General features: G+C 44.5%; 12 non-coding genes and 3 pseudogenes across 12 annotated transcripts; all 15 read right to left on the bottom strand.

Moving 5' to 3' along the window:
* Nucleotides 1-991: 991 nt before the first annotated feature.
* On the bottom strand, nt 992-1,182 carry LOC141210184 (U2 spliceosomal RNA). Its single transcript, XR_012280360.1, has one exon. It is a non-coding gene; the product is annotated as a U2 spliceosomal RNA (small nuclear RNA).
* A 1,118-nt stretch (nt 1,183-2,300) lies between these two features.
* LOC141210097 (U2 spliceosomal RNA) lies at nt 2,301-2,491 on the bottom strand. The gene has a single exon (XR_012280275.1). It is a non-coding gene; the product is annotated as a U2 spliceosomal RNA (small nuclear RNA).
* A 1,118-nt stretch (nt 2,492-3,609) lies between these two features.
* On the bottom strand, nt 3,610-3,800 carry LOC141209368 (U2 spliceosomal RNA). The gene has a single exon (XR_012279565.1). It is a non-coding gene; the product is annotated as a U2 spliceosomal RNA (small nuclear RNA).
* Nucleotides 3,801-4,918: 1,118 nt separating this feature from the next.
* LOC141209369 (U2 spliceosomal RNA) lies at nt 4,919-5,109 on the bottom strand. Its single transcript, XR_012279566.1, has one exon. It is a non-coding gene; the product is annotated as a U2 spliceosomal RNA (small nuclear RNA).
* Nucleotides 5,110-6,224: 1,115 nt separating this feature from the next.
* On the bottom strand, nt 6,225-6,415 carry LOC141209370 (U2 spliceosomal RNA). Its single transcript, XR_012279567.1, has one exon. It is a non-coding gene; the product is annotated as a U2 spliceosomal RNA (small nuclear RNA).
* A 1,118-nt stretch (nt 6,416-7,533) lies between these two features.
* On the bottom strand, nt 7,534-7,720 carry LOC141210547 (U2 spliceosomal RNA). Its single transcript, XR_012280708.1, has one exon. It is a non-coding gene; the product is annotated as a U2 spliceosomal RNA (small nuclear RNA).
* A 2,412-nt stretch (nt 7,721-10,132) lies between these two features.
* On the bottom strand, nt 10,133-10,338 carry LOC141210652 (U2 spliceosomal RNA; annotated as a pseudogene).
* A 6,106-nt stretch (nt 10,339-16,444) lies between these two features.
* LOC141209372 (U2 spliceosomal RNA) lies at nt 16,445-16,635 on the bottom strand. Its single transcript, XR_012279568.1, has one exon. It is a non-coding gene; the product is annotated as a U2 spliceosomal RNA (small nuclear RNA).
* Nucleotides 16,636-17,750: 1,115 nt separating this feature from the next.
* LOC141210585 (U2 spliceosomal RNA) lies at nt 17,751-17,930 on the bottom strand (annotated as a pseudogene).
* Nucleotides 17,931-18,724: 794 nt separating this feature from the next.
* Nucleotides 18,725-18,816, bottom strand: LOC141210835 (U2 spliceosomal RNA; annotated as a pseudogene).
* Nucleotides 18,817-19,931: 1,115 nt separating this feature from the next.
* On the bottom strand, nt 19,932-20,122 carry LOC141209373 (U2 spliceosomal RNA). Its single transcript, XR_012279569.1, has one exon. It is a non-coding gene; the product is annotated as a U2 spliceosomal RNA (small nuclear RNA).
* A 1,115-nt stretch (nt 20,123-21,237) lies between these two features.
* LOC141209374 (U2 spliceosomal RNA) lies at nt 21,238-21,428 on the bottom strand. Its single transcript, XR_012279570.1, has one exon. It is a non-coding gene; the product is annotated as a U2 spliceosomal RNA (small nuclear RNA).
* Nucleotides 21,429-22,543: 1,115 nt separating this feature from the next.
* Nucleotides 22,544-22,734, bottom strand: LOC141210281 (U2 spliceosomal RNA). The gene has a single exon (XR_012280454.1). It is a non-coding gene; the product is annotated as a U2 spliceosomal RNA (small nuclear RNA).
* A 1,115-nt stretch (nt 22,735-23,849) lies between these two features.
* On the bottom strand, nt 23,850-24,040 carry LOC141209375 (U2 spliceosomal RNA). The gene has a single exon (XR_012279571.1). It is a non-coding gene; the product is annotated as a U2 spliceosomal RNA (small nuclear RNA).
* A 1,115-nt stretch (nt 24,041-25,155) lies between these two features.
* On the bottom strand, nt 25,156-25,346 carry LOC141209377 (U2 spliceosomal RNA). The gene has a single exon (XR_012279573.1). It is a non-coding gene; the product is annotated as a U2 spliceosomal RNA (small nuclear RNA).
* Nucleotides 25,347-25,601: the final 255 nt, after the last annotated feature.

Raw genomic sequence — 25,601 nt, forward strand, 5'->3', positions numbered from 1 at the left:
TTTCGGCTTGCTGCTGCTGCAATCCACGCGTTTTAGATCTGCATAACTCCACCTCTTTAAACACAGCACCTTCACCCCCTGCTGTTCCCACCCGCCTCAACACCGTTGGAAGGGAGGAGAACCAATTAAGGCGGCGGGTGGGGTGGAACGAGCAGCTGTCTACCCTTAGCAGGAGGGCTCCTGATTACATACCTCTCCTGCTGCTGCTGCTGCTGCTGGCTGTCCAGCAGCAGACTGAAGGTGGCTGCTGCTGTGCACAGGTATATAAAGGCTCAGAGCCTATTATGACACGCGCAGCCAGCGTTCCATTGCCACATTCCATCTACTGCAGGCAGGATACCTGGCTGGCTGAATGTCGCTGAGAAGCTCACAGAGACCGCCATAAGCAACAGTTTAACAGAATGCCACAGACTAATCAACCAAACTTTTTGGGTTGGGTTCTCTTTTATAGTCTGCAGGCATTAAATGAAAGAAGTCAGTGTTCCAGCAGAAGGAGACAACGTTTCAGAAAAGGCATTGTAGCAAACCAAAAAAGAAATTTTAAGCGCAGCAGAGTAACCAGCGCACATACCTGTTAGCTCAGGTGAGTTTAAAAGGCTGCTGTTGATAACAAGGGCATTTGCTAAATAGATGGTGTGTGTGCAACAATATACTGAAAGGTCAATTATATTGTGCAGCTTATCTCACCACCTGTAGTTATTTAGGTGAAAGCTCCAAAATGCTTGCCTAATATGTCTGTTTATCCAAAAGGAAGTAAAAAGGGAGAGCTAGAAAGATAGCATTGCATCACATTACATGGCAATGCAATGCACAGTTGCTGAAGTTGAACCAAAATGAGCTTGTAATCTGGCTTCTGCAACTTTGAACATGAAAAATCCAATGAGGAGAAGAAAAGCAAAGCCAAAGAGTCCATCCCAAAATCCGACAAACAAGCAAAATGAACAAAAAACATTGAATTCAATTCTTTCTGATTTTAGAAACTGCATTAAAGAAGGGGTGCACCGGTCCTGGAGATACTGCAATACCAGGTCAATGCGTGGAGTGGACAGAGCAAGCTTTTTTTCCATCTCCCTGTTCTAAAAATCCATTTAATATATGGTCCCCAGATAGGGGACGTATCAGATATTAAACTGATAAGAACAGATACTACACTTGATCTTAGCCAAAAGGCCGAGAAGCGATAACCAGAATTGGTTTCAAACTACGGAGCCACCCAAGGATCCTGAAAAGTCCATTTGTGGAGATGAGCTCCTGGACTCCCGTTAAGAAGACATGTTGTCAACCTCTAGATCCCTTACATGCCTGCACTTTTCGGCTTGCTGCTGCTGCAATCCACGCGTTTTAGATCTGCATAACTCCACCTCTTTAAACACAGCACCTTCACCCCCTGCTGTTCCCACCCGCCTCAACACCGTTGGAAGGGAGGAGAACCAATTAAGGCGGCGGGTGGGGTGGAACGAGCAGCTGTCTACCCTTAGCAGGAGGGATCCTGATTACATACCTCTCCTGCTGCTGCTGCTGCTGCTGGCTGTCCAGCAGCAGACTGAAGGTGGCTGCTGCTGTGCACAGGTATATAAAGGCTCAGAGCCTATTATGACACGCGCAGCCAGCGTTCCATTGCCACATTCCATCTACTGCAGGCAGGATACCTGGCTGGCTGAATGTCGCTGAGAAGCTCACAGAGACCGCCATAAGCAACAGTTTAACAGAATGCCACAGACTAATCAACCAAACTTTTTGGGTTGGGTTCTCTTTTATAGTCTGCAGGCATTAAATGAAAGAAGTCAGTGTTCCAGCAGAAGGAGACAACGTTTCAGAAAAGGCATTGTAGCAAACCAAAAAAGAAATTTTAAGCGCAGCAGAGTAACCAGCGCACATACCTGTTAGCTCAGGTGAGTTTAAAAGGCTGCTGTTGATAACAAGGGCATTTGCTAAATAGATGGTGTGTGTGCAACAATATACTGAAAGGTCAATTATATTGTGCAGCTTATCTCACCACCTGTAGTTATTTAGGTGAAAGCTCCAAAATGCTTGCCTAATATGTCTGTTTATCCAAAAGGAAGTAAAAAGGGAGAGCTAGAAAGATAGCATTGCATCACATTACATGGCAATGCAATGCACAGTTGCTGAAGTTGAACCAAAATGAGCTTGTAATCTGGCTTCTGCAACTTTGAACATGAAAAATCCAATGAGGAGAAGAAAAGCAAAGCCAAAGAGTCCATCCCAAAATCCGACAAACAAGCAAAATGAACAAAAAACATTGAATTCAATTCTTTCTGATTTTAGAAACTGCATTAAAGAAGGGGTGCACCGGTCCTGGAGATACTGCAATACCAGGTCAATGCGTGGAGTGGACAGAGCAAGCTCTTTTTCTATCTCCCTGTTCTAAAAATCCATTTAATATATGGTCCCCAGATAGGGGACGTATCAGATATTAAACTGATAAGAACAGATACTACACTTGATCTTAGCCAAAAGGCCGAGAAGCGATAACCAGAATTGGTTTCAAACTACGGAGCCACCCAAGGATCCTGAAAAGTCCATTTGTGGAGATGAGCTCCTGGACTCCCGTTAAGAAGACATGTTGTCAACCTCTAGATCCCTTACATGCCTGCACTTTTCGGCTTGCTGCTGCTGCAATCCACGCGTTTTAGATCTGCATAACTCCACCTCTTTAAACACAGCACCTTCACCCCCTGCTGTTCCCACCCGCCTCAACACCGTTGGAAGGGAGGAGAACCAATTAAGGCGGGGGGTGGGGTGGAACGAGCAGCTGTCTACCCTTAGCAGGAGGGCTCCTGATTACATACCTCTCCTGCTGCTGCTGCTGCTGCTGGCTGTCCAGCAGCAGACTGAAGGTGGCTGCTGCTGTGCACAGGTATATAAAGGCTCAGAGCCTATTATGACACGCGCAGCCAGCGTTCCATTGCCACATTCCATCTACTGCAGGCAGGATACCTGGCTGGCTGAATGTCGCTGAGAAGCTCACAGAGACCGCCATAAGCAACAGTTTAACAGAATGCCACAGACTAATCAACCAAACTTTTTGGGTTGGGTTCTCTTTTATAGTCTGCAGGCATTAAATGAAAGAAGTCAGTGTTCCAGCAGAAGGAGACAACGTTTCAGAAAAGGCATTGTAGCAAACCAAAAAAGAAATTTTAAGCGCAGCAGAGTAACCAGCGCACATACCTGTTAGTTCAGGTGAGTTTAAAAGGCTGCTGTTGATAACAAGGGCATTTGCTAAATAGATGGTGTGTGTGCAACAATATACTGAAAGGTCAATTATATTGTGCAGCTTATCTCACCACCTGTAGTTATTTAGGTGAAAGCTCCAAAATGCTTGCCTAATATGTCTGTTTATCCAAAAGGAAGTAAAAAGGGAGAGCTAGAAAGATAGCATTGCATCACATTACATGGCAATGCAATGCACAGTTGCTGAAGTTGAACCAAAATGAGCTTGTAATCTGGCTTCTGCAACTTTGAACATGAAAAATCCAATGAGGAGAAGAAAAGCAAAGCCAAAGAGTCCATCCCAAAATCCGACAAACAAGCAAAATGAACAAAAAACATTGAATTCAATTCTTTCTGATTTTAGAAACTGCATTAAAGAAGGGGTGCACCGGTCCTGGAGATACTGCAATACCAGGTCAATGCGTGGAGTGGACAGAGCAAGCTCTTTTTCCATCTCCCTGTTCTAAAAATCCATTTAATATATGGTCCCCAGATAGGGGACGTATCAGATATTAAACTGATAAGAACAGATACTACACTTGATCTTAGCCAAAAGGCCGAGAAGCGATAACCAGAATTGGTTTCAAACTACGGAGCCACCCAAGGATCCTGAAAAGTCCATTTGTGGAGATGAGCTCCTGGACTCCCGTTAAGAAGACATGTTGTCAACCTCTAGATCCCTTACATGCCTGCACTTTTCGGCTTGCTGCTGCTGCAATCCACGCGTTTTAGATCTGCATAACTCCACCTCTTTAAACACAGCACCTTCACCCCCTGCTGTTCCCACCCGCCTCAACACCGTTGGAAGGGAGGAGAACCAATTAAGGCGGGGGGTGGGGTGGAACGAGCAGCTGTCTACCCTTAGCAGGAGGGCTCCTGATTACATACCTCTCCTGCTGCTGCTGCTGCTGCTGGCTGTCCAGCAGCAGACTGAAGGTGGCTGCTGCTGTGCACAGGTATATAAAGGCTCAGAGCCTATTATGACACGCGCAGCCAGCGTTCCATTGCCACATTCCATCTACTGCAGGCAGGATACCTGGCTGGCTGAATGTCGCTGAGAAGCTCACAGAGACCGCCATAAGCAACAGTTTAACAGAATGCCACAGACTAATCAACCAAACTTTTTGGGTTGGGTTCTCTTTTATAGTCTGCAGGCATTAAATGAAAGAAGTCAGTGTTCCAGCAGAAGGAGACAACGTTTCAGAAAAGGCATTGTAGCAAACCAAAAAAGAAATTTTAAGCGCAGCAGAGTAACCAGCGCACATACCTGTTAGCTCAGGTGAGTTTAAAAGGCTGCTGTTGATAACAAGGGCATTTGCTAAATAGATGGTGTGTGTGCAACAATATACTGAAAGGTCAATTATATTGTGCAGCTTATCTCACCACCTGTAGTTATTTAGGTGAAAGCTCCAAAATGCTTGCCTAATATGTCTGTTTATCCAAAAGGAAGTAAAAAGGGAGAGCTAGAAAGATAGCATTGCATCACATTACATGGCAATGCAATGCACAGTTGCTGAAGTTGAACCAAAATGAGCTTGTAATCTGGCTTCTGCAACTTTGAACATGAAAAATCCAATGAGGAGAAGAAAAGCAAAGCCAAAGAGTCCATCCCAAAATCCGACAAACAAGCAAAATGAACAAAAAACATTGAATTCAATTCTTTCTGATTTTAGAAACTGCATTAAAGAAGGGGTGCACCGGTCCTGGAGATACTGCAATACCAGGTCAATGCGTGGAGTGGACAGAGCAAGCTCTTTTTCCATCTCCCTGTTCTAAAAATCCATTTAATATATGGTCCCCAGATAGGGGACGTATCAGATATTAAACTGATAAGAACAGATACTACACTTGATCTTAGCCAAAAGGCCGAGAAGCGATAACCAGAATTGGTTTCAAACTACGGAGCCACCCAAGGATCCTGAAAAGTCCATTTGTGGAGATGAGCTCCTGGACTCCCGTTAAGAAGACATGTTGTCAACCTCTAGATCCCTTACATGCCTGCACTTTTCGGCTTGCTGCTGCTGCAATCCACGCGTTTTAGATCTGCATAACTCCACCTCTTTAAACACAGCACCTTCACCCCCTGCTGTTCCCACCCGCCTCAACACCGTTGGAAGGGAGGAGAACCAATTAAGGCGGGGGGTGGGGTGGAACGAGCAGCTGTCTACCCTTAGCAGGAGGGCTCCTGATTACATACCTCTCCTGCTGCTGCTGCTGCTGGCTGTCCAGCAGCAGACTGAAGGTGGCTGCTGCTGTGCACAGGTATATAAAGGCTCAGAGCCTATTATGACACGCGCAGCCAGCGTTCCATTGCCACATTCCATCTACTGCAGGCAGGATACCTGGCTGGCTGAATGTCGCTGAGAAGCTCACAGAGACCGCCATAAGCAACAGTTTAACAGAATGCCACAGACTAATCAACCAAACTTTTTGGGTTGGGTTCTCTTTTATAGTCTGCAGGCATTAAATGAAAGAAGTCAGTGTTCCAGCAGAAGGAGACAACGTTTCAGAAAAGGCATTGTAGCAAACCAAAAAAGAAATTTTAAGCGCAGCAGAGTAACCAGCGCACATACCTGTTAGCTCAGGTGAGTTTAAAAGGCTGCTGTTGATAACAAGGGCATTTGCTAAATAGATGGTGTGTGTGCAACAATATACTGAAAGGTCAATTATATTGTGCAGCTTATCTCACCACCTGTAGTTATTTAGGTGAAAGCTCCAAAATGCTTGCCTAATATGTCTGTTTATCCAAAAGGAAGTAAAAAGGGAGAGCTAGAAAGATAGCATTGCATCACATTACATGGCAATGCAATGCACAGTTGCTGAAGTTGAACCAAAATGAGCTTGTAATCTGGCTTCTGCAACTTTGAACATGAAAAATCCAATGAGGAGAAGAAAAGCAAAGCCAAAGAGTCCATCCCAAAATCCGACAAACAAGCAAAATGAACAAAAAACATTGAATTCAATTCTTTCTGATTTTAGAAACTGCATTAAAGAAGGGGTGCACCGGTCCTGGAGATACTGCAATACCAGGTCAATGCGTGGAGTGGACAGAGCAAGCTCTTTTTCCATCTCCCTGTTCTAAAAATCCATTTAATATATGGTCCCCAGATAGGGGACGTATCAGATATTAAACTGATAAGAACAGATACTACACTTGATCTTAGCCAAAAGGCCGAGAAGCGATAACCAGAATTGGTTTCAAACTACGGAGCCACCCAAGGATCCTGAAAAGTCCATTTGTGGAGATGAGCTCCTGGACTCCCGTTAAGAAGACATGTTGTCAACCTCTAGATCCCTTACATGCCTGCACTTTTCGGCTTGCTGCTGCTGCAATCCACGCGTTTTAGATCTGCATAACTCCACCTCTTTAAACACAGCACCTTCACCCCCTGCTGTTCCCACCCGCCTCAACACCGTTGGAAGGGAGGAGAACCAATTAAGGCGGGGGGTGGGGTGGAACGAGCAGCTGTCTACCCTTAGCAGGAGGGCTCCTGATTACATACCTCTCCTGCTGCTGCTGCTGCTGCTGGCTGTCCAGCAGCAGACTGAAGGTGGCTGCTGCTGTGCACAGGTATATAAAGGCTCAGAGCCTATTATGACACGCGCAGCCAGCGTTCCATTGCCACATTCCATCTACTGCAGGCAGGATACCTGGCTGGCTGAATGTCGCTGAGAAGCTCACAGAGACCGCCATAAGCAACAGTTTAACAGAATGCCACAGACTAATCAACCAAACTTTTTGGGTTGGGTTCTCTTTTATAGTCTGCAGGCATTAAATGAAAGAAGTCAGTGTTCCAGCAGAAGGAGACAACGTTTCAGAAAAGGCATTGTAGCAAACCAAAAAAGAAATTTTAAGCGCAGCAGAGTAACCAGCGCACATACCTGTTAGCTCAGGTGAGTTTAAAAGGCTGCTGTTGATAACAAGGGCATTTGCTAAATAGATGGTGTGTGTGCAACAATATACTGAAAGGTCAATTATATTGTGCAGCTTATCTCACCACCTGTAGTTATTTAGGTGAAAGCTCCAAAATGCTTGCCTAATATGTCTGTTTATCCAAAAGGAAGTAAAAAGGGAGAGCTAGAAAGATAGCATTGCATCACATTACATGGCAATGCAATGCACAGTTGCTGAAGTTGAACCAAAATGAGCTTGTAATCTGGCTTCTGCAACTTTGAACATGAAAAATCCAATGAGGAGAAGAAAAGCAAAGCCAAAGAGTCCATCCCAAAATCCGACAAACAAGCAAAATGAACAAAAAACATTGAATTCAATTCTTTCTGATTTTAGAAACTGCATTAAAGAAGGGGTGCACCGGTCCTGGAGATACTGCAATACCAGGTCAATGCGTGGAGTGGACAGAGCAAGCTCTTTTTCCATCTCCCTGTTCTAAAAATCCATTTAATATATGGTCCCCAGATAGGGGACGTATCAGATATTAAACTGATAAGAACAGATTTTTTTAATTGAATGCGTCAGAAGACGCGACATAAATTAAATTCCATTTGCATGGATAACCAAAAAAATGTCGCCTACGCCTTCATCATCCGAATTCAACTTTTTGTTTTTTTTAAGAAAATTTAATGATAATTAATAAATAAAACATAACATAACATATCCTTACATCAACAACAAAAAACTTCCAACAAAAACATCAACTCAACATTTTTCTTCTTCCACGTTTCTTCTTCCTCCATGACATGTCCAACAATTTCCAGTCAAAACCTTGCAGCAAAATCTTTTCATCTTCTTCAGCTTCAGCACTGGTATCAACACAATCCTGCATTACTTTCTCTTTTCCCTTATCATCCACCTTCCTTTTTTCCTTAACGTCTTTACTTCTAGGTACTCTCTCCAGTCTGCAAAACATAGAGTCCCCAACTCCTGAGAACTCCTGCTTCTCTCCCACAAACTCCTTCTTATTTTCAACTACTTGTATATCTTTGTCTTCTTTCTCTTTACAATCTTCAAACGATTCTTCAAATATCTTTTTCCCTTTCTCCTCTTTTTTCCCACCTTCCTCATAACAAAATCCAGGTTTCCCATTATCAATTCTTCTTTTACCATTTTCCACATAACTGAATCCACATTTACCATTTATAACAATCCTTCCTAAACTTAGTTCATTTTGTCCATTTTCCCAAACTAGGAAACTTCTCTTCCCATTCCAGACTCCCACTTTATTTAAGTAGTCCTTCTGGAATTTTACCAAAATACTCCATGGCTTCAAAAACTCCATCACTTCCTCCATCTCTACAAAGGGGTCATCCATACAGATAACCACCTTTTTCGGCCTTCCAGCAAAAAGAGCATTAACTCCAATTTCTTTTCCTTCCCAATTCTTGAGAAGACAAATACACTTTTCTTCAGACTTCAGTGTTACGTCAAATACCTTTTTAAACTTGATTTCTTGCATACAAAAAATGTCCTCTTCAATGATCGTCCCATACTTGAACAGAATATCCAAGATCTGATTCTCCTCCAACGAAAAATCCTCTAACTCCGTCTTCACATAGAACCGTAAACAGTTCCTCTTCCTCGTCAACTCCATCTTCTTCCTCCAAAAGAACTGCCCCCCACAGCTATGTGTGGTGACACGATGATCGCCTCTCGTTGCCCAGGGACTAATCCGACTCCCCAATAGCAGCAGGAGGGTGAAGCCCTGCCGTTAGACAAAGCGATCCCCCCAGGCCAAGGAGCCGGGTACCCTGGGCACCTCCTAGCCAAGGCCAAGGCAGCAACTGGTAGATCACTGCACCTGATCTTAGCCAAAAGGCCGAGAAGCGATAACCAGAATTGGTTTCAAACTACGGAGCCACCCAAGGATCCTGAAAAGTCCATTTGTGGAGATGAGCTCCTGGACTCCCGTTAAGAAGACATGTTGTCAACCTCTAGATCCCTTACATGCCTGCACTTTTCGGCTTGCTGCTGCTGCAATCCACGCGTTTTAGATCTGCATAACTCCACCTCTTTAAACACAGCATCTTCACCCCCTGCTGTTCCCACCCGCCTCAACACCGTTGGAAGGGAGGAGAACCAATTAAGGCGGGGGGTGGGGAGGAACGAGCAGCTGTCTACCCTTAGCAGGAGGGCTCCTGATTACATACCTCTCCTGCTGCTGCTGCTGCTGGCTGTCCAGCAGCAGACTGAAGGTGGCTGCTGCTGTGCACAGGTATATAAAGGCTCAGAGCCTATTATGACACGCGCAGCCAGCGTTCCATTGCCACATTCCATCTACTGCAGGCAGGATACCTGGCTGGCTGAATGTCGCTGAGAAGCTCACAGAGACCGCCATAAGCAACAGTTTAACAGAATGCCACAGACTAATCAACCAACCTTTTTGGGTTGGGTTCTCTTTTATAGTCTGCAGGCATTAAATGAAAGAAGTCAGTGTTCCAGCAGAAGGAGACAACGTTTCAGAAAAGGCATTGTAGCAAACCAAAAAAGAAATTTTAAGCGCAGCAGAGTAACCAGCGCACATACCTGTTAGCTCAGGTGAGTTTAAAAGGCTGCTGTTGATAACAAGGGCATTTGCTAAATAGATGGTGTGTGTGCAACAATATACTGAAAGGTCAATTATATTGTGCAGCTTATCTCACCACCTGTAGTTATTTAGGTGAAAGCTCCAAAATGCTTGCCTAATATGTCTGTTTATCCAAAAGGAAGTAAAAAGGGAGAGCTAGAAAGATAGCATTGCATCACATTACATGGCAATGCAATGCACAGTTGCTGAAGTTGAACCAAAATGAGCTTGTAATCTGGCTTCTGCAACTTTGAACATGAAAAATCCAATGAGGAGAAGAAAAGCAAAGCCAAAGAGTCCATCCCAAAATCCGACAAACAAGCAAAATGAACAAAAAACATTGAATTCAATTCTTTCTGATTTTAGAAACTGCATTAAAGAAGGGGTGCACCGGTCCTGGAGATACTGCAATACCAGGTCAATGCGTGGAGTGGACAGAGCAAGCTCTTTTTCCATCTCCCTGTTCTAAAAATCCATTTAATATATGGTCCCCAGATAGGGGACGTATCAGATATTAAACTGATAAGAACAGATTTTTTTTTTTTTTTTTTTAAACCATTCAGTTTAGTTTTTTAGCAAACAGTATGAATTTCTCCAAAATTTGCTACTTAAAACTTCTCATCATCATGGTTCTATTTATTTAGCAGTAGTATAAGACGAAATATAATCACAAGGGAACATCCTTTACGTAACACAAATGCAGAAACTTCAAGGAATCACAAAGAAAAAAATCACTGGTATTTGATAAGGTAATGCCACTTTTTAAATTTCCAAATCCCTTCGGCATCTGTGCCACCACCGCCTCTGCTGTCCAACTTACATATCAGGTATAGTCTTGAAAGAATAAGTCTAACACATTCATTCACTGATAAAGATTTCCTTTTGAAAAGTCCAAGGTTCCTTGCATCCCACAAACTCTCCATCACACAAGCCATTATCAACCATAAAATTCTATCTTTAGACCGACTACACGCACCAATTCCAAACATCGCCACACGCCAATCCACAAAATTCACGCCTGCTAAACCCTTACACAATCCACCTACACACTTCCACACACTGTACGCGTACTCACAATCCCACATAACATGCCTGACAGTCTCACAACCACCACATCCCACTCTCGGACACACATCTGTTCTTATCAACTCTCTTTTCTTCTGTACTTCTCTCACAGGTAAAATATTATGTAAAGTCATCCACACAACATCCTTCTGTTTGTTTGACATCCCATACGTATCTAACTTCTTCCATGCATCTGAAACCTCATTCCCTCTCAGCCCAACAATATTACACTCTACCTCATTTGCACTCATTCTTTTCACCACATTCTTGGTCATTCTAAAATCATTCATTCCCACACTCAACAAATCATGCTTTCTCACAAATTTCTCAATCACCTCATACCAAACAGGACACTTAAAGGCCACAGGCACACTCGCATCTCTCTTCCTCCAGCATAACCCATACAACATCCATCCAGCAGAATAATTAGCCATAAAAGCACCTTTATTGCCTTTACCCAGCAAAATAACCACAGTCTTAATATAATTAAGGCCTAAAAAAACTTCAATATTGGGAAAGGCCAGCCCACCATGCTGACAAGCCTTAAAAAGGCTCTCCCGCTTCAACTTCTCCATCTTACTACACCACAGGAATGTGAATACCAACTTCTCTATTCTCTTAATTTTCCTGTAAGGAGAAGGAAAAACAGTCGCCACATAAAGCAGGATAGGGAGAATCACTGCTTTGATAATTAACACCTTACCACGCAGAGTCAATTCTCTCATTCGCCAAAAATTCAATTTACGTTCAACCCGCATACCACACTCTTCCCAACTTTCATTCCCTTTTAAGTCATCATTAAATAATACGCCCAAAATCTTGATTGCACCCTCTTCACACTTTACACCATCCATACGAATACTACTATCTCCAAAACATTTAAAACTACATTTATTCCAATTTACCCTAAAACCAGACGCACCAACAAAAAAATCCAAAAGCAATTTAATTCTACTCAAAGAAGCCATACTTTCACTCACAACCACAACATCATCCATATAACCTAACACTTTCACATGCTTACCACCACTACCAGGCACCAACAAACCTCTCATCATTTTATCCCGTCTAATCAAACATAACAATGGTTCTATTACACATACAAATAAGACGGGGGACATAGGACACCCCTGCCTTACTCCTGACCTAATCTTCACTTTGTCACACAGCCACCCATTAACCAAGAACTCACTTGACACACAATCATACAATGATTTTACACAATTCACAAATTCTCTAGGAAACCCCATTCTTTCCAGTACTTTAAACAAAAACACATGCGAAACCCTGTCAAACGCCTTCTCAAAATCAATAGCTAAAGTCATACATTTCTGCTTTCTATCCTTGCAATCCCCAATCATATCTCTCAACAATAACAAGTTATCACTCATACTTCTTCCAGGCACTGCACATACTTGGTCCTCCTCCACAACACTACCAATCACTTCACGCATACGATTTGCCAGTAACTTACTGTAGACCTTATAATCCGAATTCAGCAGTGTTATTGGTCTCCAGTTTTCCAAACGTTTCCTCTCACCCTTTTTATACACAAGCACAACCACTCCTTCTTTCATTGATTCACACAACCTACCATTCACCCACATATACTTACATACCTCAGTCAAATCTGTTCCCAAAACTTCCCATGCTTTCACATACAACTCTACAGGTATACCATCTTTCCCAGGAGTCTTACTCTTTTTAGCACTCCACACCACATTCTTCACTTCATCCAGAACTACATCCTCACACAACAGATCACGCTCCTCAGAATCAAGTTTTTTCTCCACACCATTCAGAACATATGACACAAGCCCAGAGTCAATCCATTTCTCATCATACAACTTGCTATAAAACCTATTCACTTCTTTCAGCACATCCTCACCCATACAGTTGGTTCCACTTTCATTCACAACTTCATTCATATCAGTCTTCCTACCATTCATTTTTTTAAAAAAGAACCTCGTACACTTCTCATTTTTCTCCAGGTGCTCAATTTTAGTACGATATATAATTTCCTTTCCTTTCTCATCCAACACACGCTTCAATTCATTCTTAGCCTCAGTAAGTTGATCAGACATCTCCAAACCACTTGCAACACACTTTCTCAACCAGTCAATCCGTCTATTAAGGTCATTAAACCTATTCCTATATCTGGCAGCTTTTCTATAGCCCCACTTTTTGAAGAAAGTTTTAAATTGCACTTTCACCCAGTCCCACCAGTCAAGAACACACACAAAATCCTTCTTACGCATTCTCCATCTTTCATACTTTACATTAAACTCATTCATCACCTCATCATCCTCTAACAGCCTTGTATTCAACTTCCATACCCCACCGCCATACACTTGGTCACCATTCGCACAAAACACGCCTCTCAAACATTCATGGTCCGAAAAAGGTACCTTTTGTTGAGAAAAATCCAAACATACCATATTTTTAGAAAATAACATTAAATCAATTCTGGAATGAATCTCACCACGGTCAGCATGGTATGTCGGCGGTGGTGGCATGCCAAGAACAACAACTGCTGCATCTAAAAAGGAAAAATCACAAATTAAATGGGACAATTTCTTTCCTGTTATGTCACACTTTCCTTCTGTGACACAATTAACGTCCCCAACAAAAATAGTGGGAGATTTCCCTGGAAGAAAAAAACTTAATTTTTCAAGAAGAGCAAGCCGCTCTTCCTTCCCTGTAGGGCAATATAAATTAATAATTCTGACCCGCCACCCTCTATAACTCAAAAATGCAATTAAACATCGGCCCACCTCCACCACAATATAACTATCAATAGAGATTTCTTTATTCCCAACTAATATCCCCACCCCATCATTTTTATTATGATTAGACCCTGACCAGATATGCTGTCCGTAAGGCCAGTCTTTGTCACAAGGAGCATCCTGAATCCCACACTCCTGAAGGCAAAAAACATCAGCACCTAAATGTTTCAGGTAGTCCAGAACAGTTGTTCTTCTGATTTTAGATCTGATCTGCCTTACATTTAGGGACACTACATCCCAACCAGATTGGCAAGACATTAATTAATGAAAAGAAATACATGACTCAATGTTGATCACACCATACTCATCCATTATCATCAGACTGGGAAAGCACCCCAAAGGTGTTGATGCTCTCAGGGATGCCAAGGTAAGGAGCATCAGGGGAGAAGACATCCTGCGGGTAAATGCGGTCACTTGCAGGACTGTCGCACCCTCCGCTGGCAGGTGAGTACTCTCGTCTGGGTTTTTTATTGGCCAGTTCAGGAGTATCATCATCATCAAAAGACCTCCCAGAAGTAAAGTCTCCTTGGCCACCATCCCTGGCCACCTCTTCGTCTGTAGCACCCCAGGACAATGCAGGGGTTCGAGCTAGAGACACATCCATGTCACCCTCACCACATATTTCGGACTGATGAGGGAGGTCCACATCCAACTCGGAGATCTCCATACCTGGCCCAGCAGGGGCCGGAGGGTCCAACAGGTTCTGGGCCTCACCCACCAGATCTTCAACCTCAGGGGGCTCCGTCTCCTCATTGATCTCTGCAGTAGTCACCTGTGGGGTAACAGCAGGGACAGTAGGCTTACCTTTGGTCACTTCGGAGAAGGACCTAGGCTTGACTTTAGCCTTACAATCCCGAATCACATGTCCTTCCTCCCCGCAGGCATCACATACCACCGGGTTGGAACAATCCTTCGCCAGATGACCGTACTTGTTGCACTTTCTACAGTTTGGCAATTGCTTGCAGAAATCCTGGATATGCCCGAACATGTTGCATCTCCTGCAGAACAATGGCGCCTCGGGAAAAAACAGATATCCAGAGTCTCTTCCAATTGTAAAGTTCAGGGGAGGATAGTGAATACCTCCAGGACCATGAGGGTCTATCCCAAACCTCACAAAGTATTTATACTTCCCAGTCCACAGCCCTTCTCCATTTAAGATTTTATGGGAGAATTGCACAAAAATGCAGTGTCTTCTCAGGAATGCAGTGATATCATCCCGGGAGATAAAGGGGTTGTGCATGAATACTACCACCGGGATATCCCCCTTAGAGTAGAGTACAGTGAAGATAAGTCCATCCAGCTGAGGGTGCTCTGAAAGGACTTGAAGAGTTTTGAAAAGGTTTTGGCAAGCCGCCATAGAAGAAAGCACCAAGACGTACCTATGCTCCCTTCTGAACTCCTGCAAACAGATGATCTCCGACTTCTGGATCTTCAGGATTTCATAGAAAATGGCGTTGACCAGGTATGACAACGAGAAATGGTCCTTCTTCTCCTCAGAGACCTCGATACGGAAAGCATTCTTGACCCGGGGATCCCCGGTCCCAGCAAAGCGAAGCTTGACACCCATGGTCGCTTCAGGAATCGCCTTCTCGTTTCCTCCTCACTCTCCCCCTATAGCAGCATCCAGCTTAAGCCACCGAAGTGGCGATGCTGGAAGGCCGAGGGCTAGTACACAAGGAACCTCTTGTCCAAACACTAGGTCTGAGCCAAAAGGCCGAGAAGCGATAACCAGAATTGGTTTCAAACTACGGAGCCACCCAAGGATCCTGAAAAGTCCATTTGTGGAGATGAGCTCCTGGACTCCCGTTAAGAAGACATGTTGTCAACCTCTAGATCCCTTACATGCCTGCACTTTTCGGCTTGCTGCTGCTGCAATCCACGCGTTTTAGATCTGCATAACTCCACCTCTTTAAACACAGCACCTTCACCCCCTGCTGTTCCCACCCGCCTCAACACCGTTGGAAGGGAGGAGAACCAATTAAGGCGGGGGGTGGGGTGGAACGAGCAGCTGTCTACCCTTAGCAGGAGGGCTCCTGATTACATACCTCTCCTGCTGCTGCTGCTGCTGGCTGTCCAGCAGCAGACTGAAGGTGGCTGCTGCTGTGCACAGGTATATAAAGGCTCAGAGCCTATTATGACACGCGCAGCCAGCGTTCCATTGCCACATTCCATCTACTGCAGGCAGGATGCCTGGCTGGCTGAATGTCGCTGAGAAGCTCACAGAGACCGCCATAAGCAACAGTTTAACAGAATGCCACAGACTAATCAACCAAACTTTTTGGGTTGGGTTCTCTTTTATAGTCTGCAGGCATTAAATGAAAGAAGTCAGTGTTCCAGCAGAAGGAGACAACGTTTCAGAAAAGGCATTGTAGCAAACCAAAAAAGAAATTTTAAGCGCAGCAGAGTAACCAGCGCACATACCTGTTAGCTCAGGTGAGTTTAAAAGGCTGCTGTTGATAACAAGGGCATTTGCTAAATAGATGGTGTGTGTGCAACAATATACTGAAAGGTCAATTATATTGTGCAGCTTATCTCACCACCTGTAGTTATTTAGGTGAAAGCTCCAAAATGCTTGCCTAATATGTCTGTTTATCCAAAAGGAAGTAAAAAGGGAGAGCTAGAAAGATAGCATTGCATCACATTACATGGCAATGCAATGCACAGTTGCTGAAGTTGAACCAAAATGAGCTTGTAATCTGGCTTCTGCAACTTTGAACATGAAAAATCCAATGAGGAGAAGAAAAGCAAAGCCAAAGAGTCCATCCCAAAATCCGACAAACAAGCAAAATGAACAAAAAACATTGAATTCAATTCTTTCTGATTTTAGAAACTGCATTAAAGAAGGGGTGCACCGGTCCTGGAGATACTGCAATACCAGGTCAATGCGTGGAGTGGACAGAGCAAGCTCTTTTTCCATCTCCCTGTTCTAAAAATCCATTTAATATATGGTCCCCAGATAGGGGACGTATCAGATATTAAACTGATAAGAACAGATACTACACTTGATCTTAGCCAAAAGGCCGAGAAGCGATAACCAGAATTGGTTTCAAACTACGGAGCCACCCAAGGATCCTGAAAAGTCCATTTGTGGAGATGAGCTCCTGGACTCCCGTTAAGAAGACATGTTGTCAACCTCTAGATCCCTTACATGCCTGCACTTTTCGGCTTGCTGCTGCTGCAATCCACGCGTTTTAGATCTGCATAACTCCACCTCTTTAAACACAGCACCTTCACCCCCTGCTGTTCCCACCCGCCTCAACACCGTTGGAAGGGAGGAGAACCAATTAAGGCGGGGGGTGGGGTGGAACGAGCAGCTGTCTACCCTTAGCAGGAGGGCTCCTGATTACATACCTCTCCTGCTGCTGCTGCTGCTGGCTGTCCAGCAGCAGACTGAAGGTGGCTGCTGCTGTGCACAGGTATATAAAGGCTCAGAGCCTATTATGACACGCGCAGCCAGCGTTCCATTGCCACATTCCATCTACTGCAGGCAGGATACCTGGCTGGCTGAATGTCGCTGAGAAGCTCACAGAGACCGCCATAAGCAACAGTTTAACAGAATGCCACAGACTAATCAACCAAACTTTTTGGGTTGGGTTCTCTTTTATAGTCTGCAGGCATTAAATGAAAGAAGTCAGTGTTCCAGCAGAAGGAGACAACGTTTCAGAAAAGGCATTGTAGCAAACCAAAAAAGAAATTTTAAGCGCAGCAGAGTAACCAGCGCACATACCTGTTAGCTCAGGTGAGTTTAAAAGGCTGCTGTTGATAACAAGGGCATTTGCTAAATAGATGGTGTGTGTGCAACAATATACTGAAAGGTCAATTATATTGTGCAGCTTATCTCACCACCTGTAGTTATTTAGGTGAAAGCTCCAAAATGCTTGCCTAATATGTCTGTTTATCCAAAAGGAAGTAAAAAGGGAGAGCTAGAAAGATAGCATTGCATCACATTACATGGCAATGCAATGCACAGTTGCTGAAGTTGAACCAAAATGAGCTTGTAATCTGGCTTCTGCAACTTTGAACATGAAAAATCCAATGAGGAGAAGAAAAGCAAAGCCAAAGAGTCCATCCCAAAATCCGACAAACAAGCAAAATGAACAAAAAACATTGAATTCAATTCTTTCTGATTTTAGAAACTGCATTAAAGAAGGGGTGCACCGGTCCTGGAGATACTGCAATACCAGGTCAATGCGTGGAGTGGACAGAGCAAGCTCTTTTTCCATCTCCCTGTTCTAAAAATCCATTTAATATATGGTCCCCAGATAGGGGACGTATCAGATATTAAACTGATAAGAACAGATTTTTTTTATCGAAAGCCCGAATTCGTGTACAAAACCCGAGTGCGCTTAAAAAAGTGACAAGTGCCACAAAAAAAAGTGCACTAGGATGCTGGTCTTCTTGAAACCCTCTCCAAAAGGAGAAGGGTCCCCGAAACCATTCCCCGTCCCTCCGAGCCAGAAGGCCACAGCGAGGCACAGGGACAAATAGCCACCTCCAGCCGGAGCCAGAGGCGACCCAATCTTACCCTCAATACCTGCCCGAGTTCTCACCCGAGCAAGGCACTGGGAGCCAAAGACTGTGCTCCCCTCCCGGAAGAGGGGAGCCAACAACGCTCTCCTCCCGAAAGAGGAGAGCCAGGGGGGTTCAGGGGGGAGCGGAACCTGATGGCCACACACTCCCCCCCTAGACCTGCCAAGAGAGGAACCCATAAGGGAACCGCATCCCGACAAAATCCTAGTAAGGACGTGGACACACGTGAAAAAGTGGACACACAGTGACAAAAAAAAATTAAATAAATAGTGAAGGTTTCACAGTATAATACTGCCCGGACCTTCGACCGGGAATTGAAAAATTCCCCATCCTAAGGCCAGAAGGCCCGGAATAAGGGTGTGTGTGAAGAAAGAAATATTGAAGTGCTAGTGCAAATGTGCCATAAACTCAAGTGGGGTTCCCAATCCCAGTGAGTTAAGGCACCCCAGGGTCACCACTCCTGGGGCACTTCACACTTCGGGCTTTCGATCTTCCCCGGCCCAATGGCGTCGATCCTGGGGGGCCATGCTTTCCACCAGATGACTATATTAGCCACCTGGCGTACTAACAAGCGCCTAAACCCCAGTGTGCATAATGTATCAATCTACTAGGGCGGCCAACATCCAAAACCGCCTTTTCGAAAGATACTACACTTGATCTTAGCCAAAAGGCCGAGAAGCGATAACCAGAATTGGTTTCAAACTACGGAGCCACCCAAGGATCCTGAAAAGTCCATTTGTGGAGATGAGCTCCTGGACTCCCGTTAAGAAGACATGTTGTCAACCTCTAGATCCCTTACATGCCTGCACTTTTCGGCTTGCTGCTGCTGCAATCCACGCGTTTTAGATCTGCATAACTCCACCTCTTTAAACACAGCACCTTCACCCCCTGCTGTTCCCACCCGCCTCAACACCGTTGGAAGGGAGGAGAACCAATTAAGGCGGGGGGTGGGGTGGAACGAGCAGCTGTCTACCCTTAGCAGGAGGGCTCCTGATTACATACCTCTCCTGCTGCTGCTGCTGCTGGCTGTCCAGCAGCAGACTGAAGGTGGCTGCTGCTGTGCACAGGTATATAAAGGCTCAGAGCCTATTATGACACGCGCAGCCAGCGTTCCATTGCCACATTCCATCTACTGCAGGCAGGATACCTGGCTGGCTGAATGTCGCTGAGAAGCTCACAGAGACCGCCATAAGCAACAGTTTAACAGAATGCCACAGACTAATCAACCAAACTTTTTGGGTTGGGTTCTCTTTTATAGTCTGCAGGCATTAAATGAAAGAAGTCAGTGTTCCAGCAGAAGGAGACAACGTTTCAGAAAAGGCATTGTAGCAAACCAAAAAAGAAATTTTAAGCGCAGCAGAGTAACCAGCGCACATACCTGTTAGCTCAGGTGAGTTTAAAAGGCTGCTGTTGATAACAAGGGCATTTGCTAAATAGATGGTGTGTGTGCAACAATATACTGAAAGGTCAATTATATTGTGCAGCTTATCTCACCACCTGTAGTTATTTAGGTGAAAGCTCCAAAATGCTTGCCTAATATGTCTGTTTATCCAAAAGGAAGTAAAAAGGGAGAGCTAGAAAGATAGCATTGCATCACATTACATGGCAATGCAATGCACAGTTGCTGAAGTTGAACCAAAATGAGCTTGTAATCTGGCTTCTGCAACTTTGAACATGAAAAATCCAATGAGGAGAAGAAAAGCAAAGCCAAAGAGTCCATCCCAAAATCCGACAAACAAGCAAAATGAACAAAAAACATTGAATTCAATTCTTTCTGATTTTAGAAACTGCATTAAAGAAGGGGTGCACCGGTCCTGGAGATACTGCAATACCAGGTCAATGCGTGGAGTGGACAGAGCAAGCTCTTTTTCCATCTCCCTGTTCTAAAAATCCATTTAATATATGGTCCCCAGATAGGGGACGTATCAGATATTAAACTGATAAGAACAGATACTACACTTGATCTTAGCCAAAAGGCCGAGAAGCGATAACCAGAATTGGTTTCAAACTACGGAGCCACCCAAGGATCCTGAAAAGTCCATTTGTGGAGATGAGCTCCTGGACTCCCGTTAAGAAGACATGTTGTCAACCTCTAGATCCCTTACATGCCTGCACTTTTCGGCTTGCTGCTGCTGCAATCCACGCGTTTTAGATCTGCATAACTCCACCTCTTTAAACACAGCACCTTCACCCCCTGCTGTTCCCACCCGCCTCAACACCGTTGGAAGGGAGGAGAACCAATTAAGGCGGGGGGTGGGGTGGAACGAGCAGCTGTCTACCCTTAGCAGGAGGGCTCCTGATTACATACCTCTCCTGCTGCTGCTGCTGCTGGCTGTCCAGCAGCAGACTGAAGGTGGCTGCTGCTGTGCACAGGTATATAAAGGCTCAGAGCCTATTATGACACGCGCAGCCAGCGTTCCATTGCCACATTCCATCTACTGCAGGCAGGATACCTGGCTGGCTGAATGTCGCTGAGAAGCTCACAGAGACCGCCATAAGCAACAGTTTAACAGAATGCCACAGACTAATCAACCAAACTTTTTGGGTTGGGTTCTCTTTTATAGTCTACAGGCATTAAATGAAAGAAGTCAGTGTTCCAGCAGAAGGAGACAACGTTTCAGAAAAGGCATTGTAGCAAACCAAAAAAGAAATTTTAAGCGCAGCAGAGTAACCAGCGCACATACCTGTTAGCTCAGGTGAGTTTAAAAGGCTGCTGTTGATAACAAGGGCATTTGCTAAATAGATGGTGTGTGTGCAACAATATACTGAAAGGTCAATTATATTGTGCAGCTTATCTCACCACCTGTAGTTATTTAGGTGAAAGCTCCAAAATGCTTGCCTAATATGTCTGTTTATCCAAAAGGAAGTAAAAAGGGAGAGCTAGAAAGATAGCATTGCATCACATTACATGGCAATGCAATGCACAGTTGCTGAAGTTGAACCAAAATGAGCTTGTAATCTGGCTTCTGCAACTTTGAACATGAAAAATCCAATGAGGAGAAGAAAAGCAAAGCCAAAGAGTCCATCCCAAAATCCGACAAACAAGCAAAATGAACAAAAAACATTGAATTCAATTCTTTCTGATTTTAGAAACTGCATTAAAGAAGGGGTGCACCGGTCCTGGAGATACTGCAATACCAGGTCAATGCGTGGAGTGGACAGAGCAAGCTCTTTTTCCATCTCCCTGTTCTAAAAATCCATTTAATATATGGTCCCCAGATAGGGGACGTATCAGATATTAAACTGATAAGAACAGATACTACACTTGATCTTAGCCAAAAGGCCGAGAAGCGATAACCAGAATTGGTTTCAAACTACGGAGCCACCCAAGGATCCTGAAATGTCCATTTGTGGAGATGAGCTCCTGGACTCCCGTTAAGAAGACATGTTGTCAACCTCTAGATCCCTTACATGCCTGCACTTTTCGGCTTGCTGCTGCTGCAATCCACGCGTTTTAGATCTGCATAACTCCACCTCTTTAAACACAGCACCTTCACCCCCTGCTGTTCCCACCCGCCTCAACACCGTTGGAAGGGAGGAGAACCAATTAAGGCGGGGGGTGGGGTGGAACGAGCAGCTGTCTACCCTTAGCAGGAGGGCTCCTGATTACATACCTCTCCTGCTGCTGCTGCTGCTGGCTGTCCAGCAGCAGACTGAAGGTGCCTGCTGCTGTGCACAGGTATATAAAGGCTCAGAGCCTATTATGACACGCGCAGCCAGCGTTCCATTGCCACATTCCATCTACTGCAGGCAGGATACCTGGCTGGCTGAATGTCGCTGAGAAGCTCACAGAGACCGCCATAAGCAACAGTTTAACAGAATGCCACAGACTAATCAACCAAACTTTTTGGGTTGGGTTCTCTTTTATAGTCTGCAGGCATTAAATGAAAGAAGTCAGTGTTCCAGCAGAAGGAGACAACGTTTCAGAAAAGGCATTGTAGCAAACCAAAAAAGAAATTTTAAGCGCAGCAGAGTAACCAGCGCACATACCTGTTAGCTCAGGTGAGTTTAAAAGGCTGCTGTTGATAACAAGGGCATTTGCTAAATAGATGGTGTGTGTGCAACAATATACTGAAAGGTCAATTATATTGTGCAGCTTATCTCACCACCTGTAGTTATTTAGGTGAAAGCTCCAAAATGCTTGCCTAATATGTCTGTTTATCCAAAAGGAAGTAAAAAGGGAGAGCTAGAAAGATAGCATTGCATCACATTACATGGCAATGCAATGCACAGTTGCTGAAGTTGAACCAAAATGAGCTTGTAATCTGGCTTCTGCAACTTTGAACATGAAAAATCCAATGAGGAGAAGAAAAGCAAAGCCAAAGAGTCCATCCCAAAATCCGACAAACAAGCAAAATGAACAAAAAACATTGAATTCAATTCTTTCTGATTTTAGAAACTGCATTAAAGAAGGGGTGCACCGGTCCTGGAGATACTGCAATACCAGGTCAATGCGTGGAGTGGACAGAGCAAGCTCTTTTTCCATCTCCCTGTTCTAAAAATCCATTTAATATATGGTCCCCAGATAGGGGACGTATCAGATATTAAACTGATAAGAACAGATACTACACTTGATCTTAGCCAAAAGGCCGGGAAGCGATAACCAGAATTGGTTTCAAACTACGGAGCCACCCAAGGATCCTGAAAAGTCCATTTGTGGAGATGAGCTCCTGGACTCCCGTTAAGAAGACATGTTGTCAACCTCTAGATCCCTTACATGCCTGCACTTTTCGGCTTGCTGCTGCTGCAATCCACGCGTTTTAGATCTGCATAACTCCACCTCTTTAAACACAGCACCTTCACCCCCTGCTGTTCCCACCCGCCTCAACACCGTTGGAAGGGAGGAGAACCAATTAAGGCGGGGGGTGGGGTGGAACGAGCAGCTGTCTACCCTTAGCAGGAGGGCTCCTGATTACATACCTCTCCTGCTGCTGCTGCTGCTGGCTGTCCAGCAGCAGACTGAAGGTGGCTGCTGCTGTGCACAGGTATATAAAGGCTCAGAGCCTATTATGACACGCGCAGCCAGCGTTCCATTGCCACATTCCATCTACTGCAGGCAGGATACCTGGCTGGCTGAATGTCGCTGAGAAGCTCACAGAGACCGCCATAAGCAACAGTTTAACAGAATGCCACAGACTAATCAACCAAACTTTTTGGGTTGGGTTCTCTTTTATAGTCTGCAGGCATTAAATGAAAGAAGTCAGTGTTCCAGCAGAAGGAGACAACGTTTCAGAAAAGGCATTGTAGCAAACCAAAAAAGAAATTTTAAGCGCAGCAGAGTAACCAGCGCACATACCTGTTAGCTCAGGTGAGTTTAAAAGGCTGCTGTTGATAACAAGGGCATTTGCTAAATAGATGGTGTGTGTGCAACAATATACTGAAAGGTCAATTATATTGTGCAGCTTATCTCACCACCTGTAGTTATTTAGGTGAAAGCTCCAAAATGCTTGCCTAATATGTCTGTTTATCCAAAAGGAAGTAAAAAGGGAGAGCTAGAAAGATAGCATTGCATCACATTACATGGCAATGCAATGCACAGTTGCTGAAGTTGAACCAAAATGAGCTTGTAATCTGGCTTCTGCAACTTTGAACATGAAAAATCCAATGAGGAGAAGAAAAGCAAAGCCAAAGAGTCCATCCCAAAATCCGACAAACAAGCAAAATGAACAAAAAACATTGAATTCAATTCTTTCTGATTTTAGAAACTGCATTAAAGAAGGGGTGCACCGGTCCTGGAGATACTGCAATACCAGGTCAATGCGTGGAGTGGACAGAGCAAGCTCTTTTTCCATCTCCCTGTTCTAAAAATCCATTTAATATATGGTCCCCAGATAGGGGACGTATCAGATATTAAACTGATAAGAACAGATACTACACTTGATCTTAGCCAAAAGGCCGAGAAGCGATAACCAGAATTGGTTTCAAACTACGGAGCCACCTAAGGATCCTGAAAAGTCCATTTGTGGAGATGAGCTCCTGGACTCCCGTTAAGAAGACATGTTGTCAACCTCTAGATCCCTTACATGCCTGCACTTTTCGGCTTGCTGCTGCTGCAATCCACGCGTTTTAGATCTGCATAACTCCACCTCTTTAAACACAGCACCTTCACCCCCTGCTGTTCCCACCCGCCTCAACACCGTTGGAAGGGAGGAGAACCAATTAAGGCGGGGGGTGGGGTGGAACGAGCAGCTGTCTACCCTTAGCAGGAGGGCTCCTGATTACATACCTCTCCTGCTGCTGCTGCTGCTGGCTGTCCAGCAGCAGACTGAAGGTGGCTGCTGCTGTGCACAGGTATATAAAGGCTCAGAGCCTATTATGACACGCGCAGCCAGCGTTCCATTGCCACATTCCATCTACTGCAGGCAGGATACCTGGCTGGCTGAATGTCGCTGAGAAGCTCACAGAGACCGCCATAAGCAACAGTTTAACAGAATGCCACAGACTAATCAACCAAACTTTTTGGGTTGGGTTCTCTTTTATAGTCTGCAGGCATTAAATGAAAGAAGTCAGTGTTCCAGCAGAAGGAGACAACGTTTCAGAAAAGGCATTGTAGCAAACCAAAAAAGAAATTTTAAGCGCAGCAGAGTAACCAGCGCACATACCTGTTAGCTCAGGTGAGTTTAAAAGGCTGCTGTTGATAACAAGGGCATTTGCTAAATAGATGGTGTGTGTGCAACAATATACTGAAAGGTCAATTATATTGTGCAGCTTATCTCACCACCTGTAGTTATTTAGGTGAAAGCTCCAAAATGCTTGCCTAATATGTCTGTTTATCCAAAAGGAAGTAAAAAGGGAGAGCTAGAAAGATAGCATTGCATCACATTACATGGCAATGCAATGCACAGTTGCTGAAGTTGAACCAAAATGAGCTTGTAATCTGGCTTCTGCAACTTTGAACATGAAAAATCCAATGAGGAGAAGAAAAGCAAAGCCAAAGAGTCCATCCCAAAATCCGACAAACAAGCAAAATGAACAAAAAACATTGAATTCAATTCTTTCTGATTTTAGAAACTGCATTAAAGAAGGGGTGCACCGGTCCTGGAGATACTGCAATACCAGGTCAATGCGTGGAGTGGACAGAGCAAGCTCTTTTTCCATCTCCCTGTTCTAAAAATCCATTTAATATATGGTCCCCAGATAGGGGACGTATCAGATATTAAACTGATAAGAACAGATACTACACTTGATCTTAGCCAAAAGGCCGAGAAGCGATAACCAGAATTGGTTTCAAACTACGGAGCCACCCAAGGATCCTGAAAAGTCCATTTGTGGAGATGAGCTCCTGGACTCCCGTTAAGAAGACATGTTGTCAACCTCTAGATCCCTTACATGCCTGCACTTTTCGGCTTGCTGCTGCTGCAATCCACGCGTTTTAGATCTGCATAACTCCACCTCTTTAAACACAGCACCTTCACCCCCTGCTGTTCCCACCCGCCTCAACACCGTTGGAAGGGAGGAGAACCAATTA

The sequence above is a fragment of the Phyllobates terribilis genome, unplaced genomic scaffold (genome assembly GCF_046119375.1).
Source record: "Phyllobates terribilis strain yellow unplaced genomic scaffold, ASM4611937v1 Scaffold_169__1_contigs__length_4117513, whole genome shotgun sequence".
NCBI classification, from domain to species: Eukaryota; Metazoa; Chordata; class Amphibia; order Anura; family Dendrobatidae; genus Phyllobates; species Phyllobates terribilis.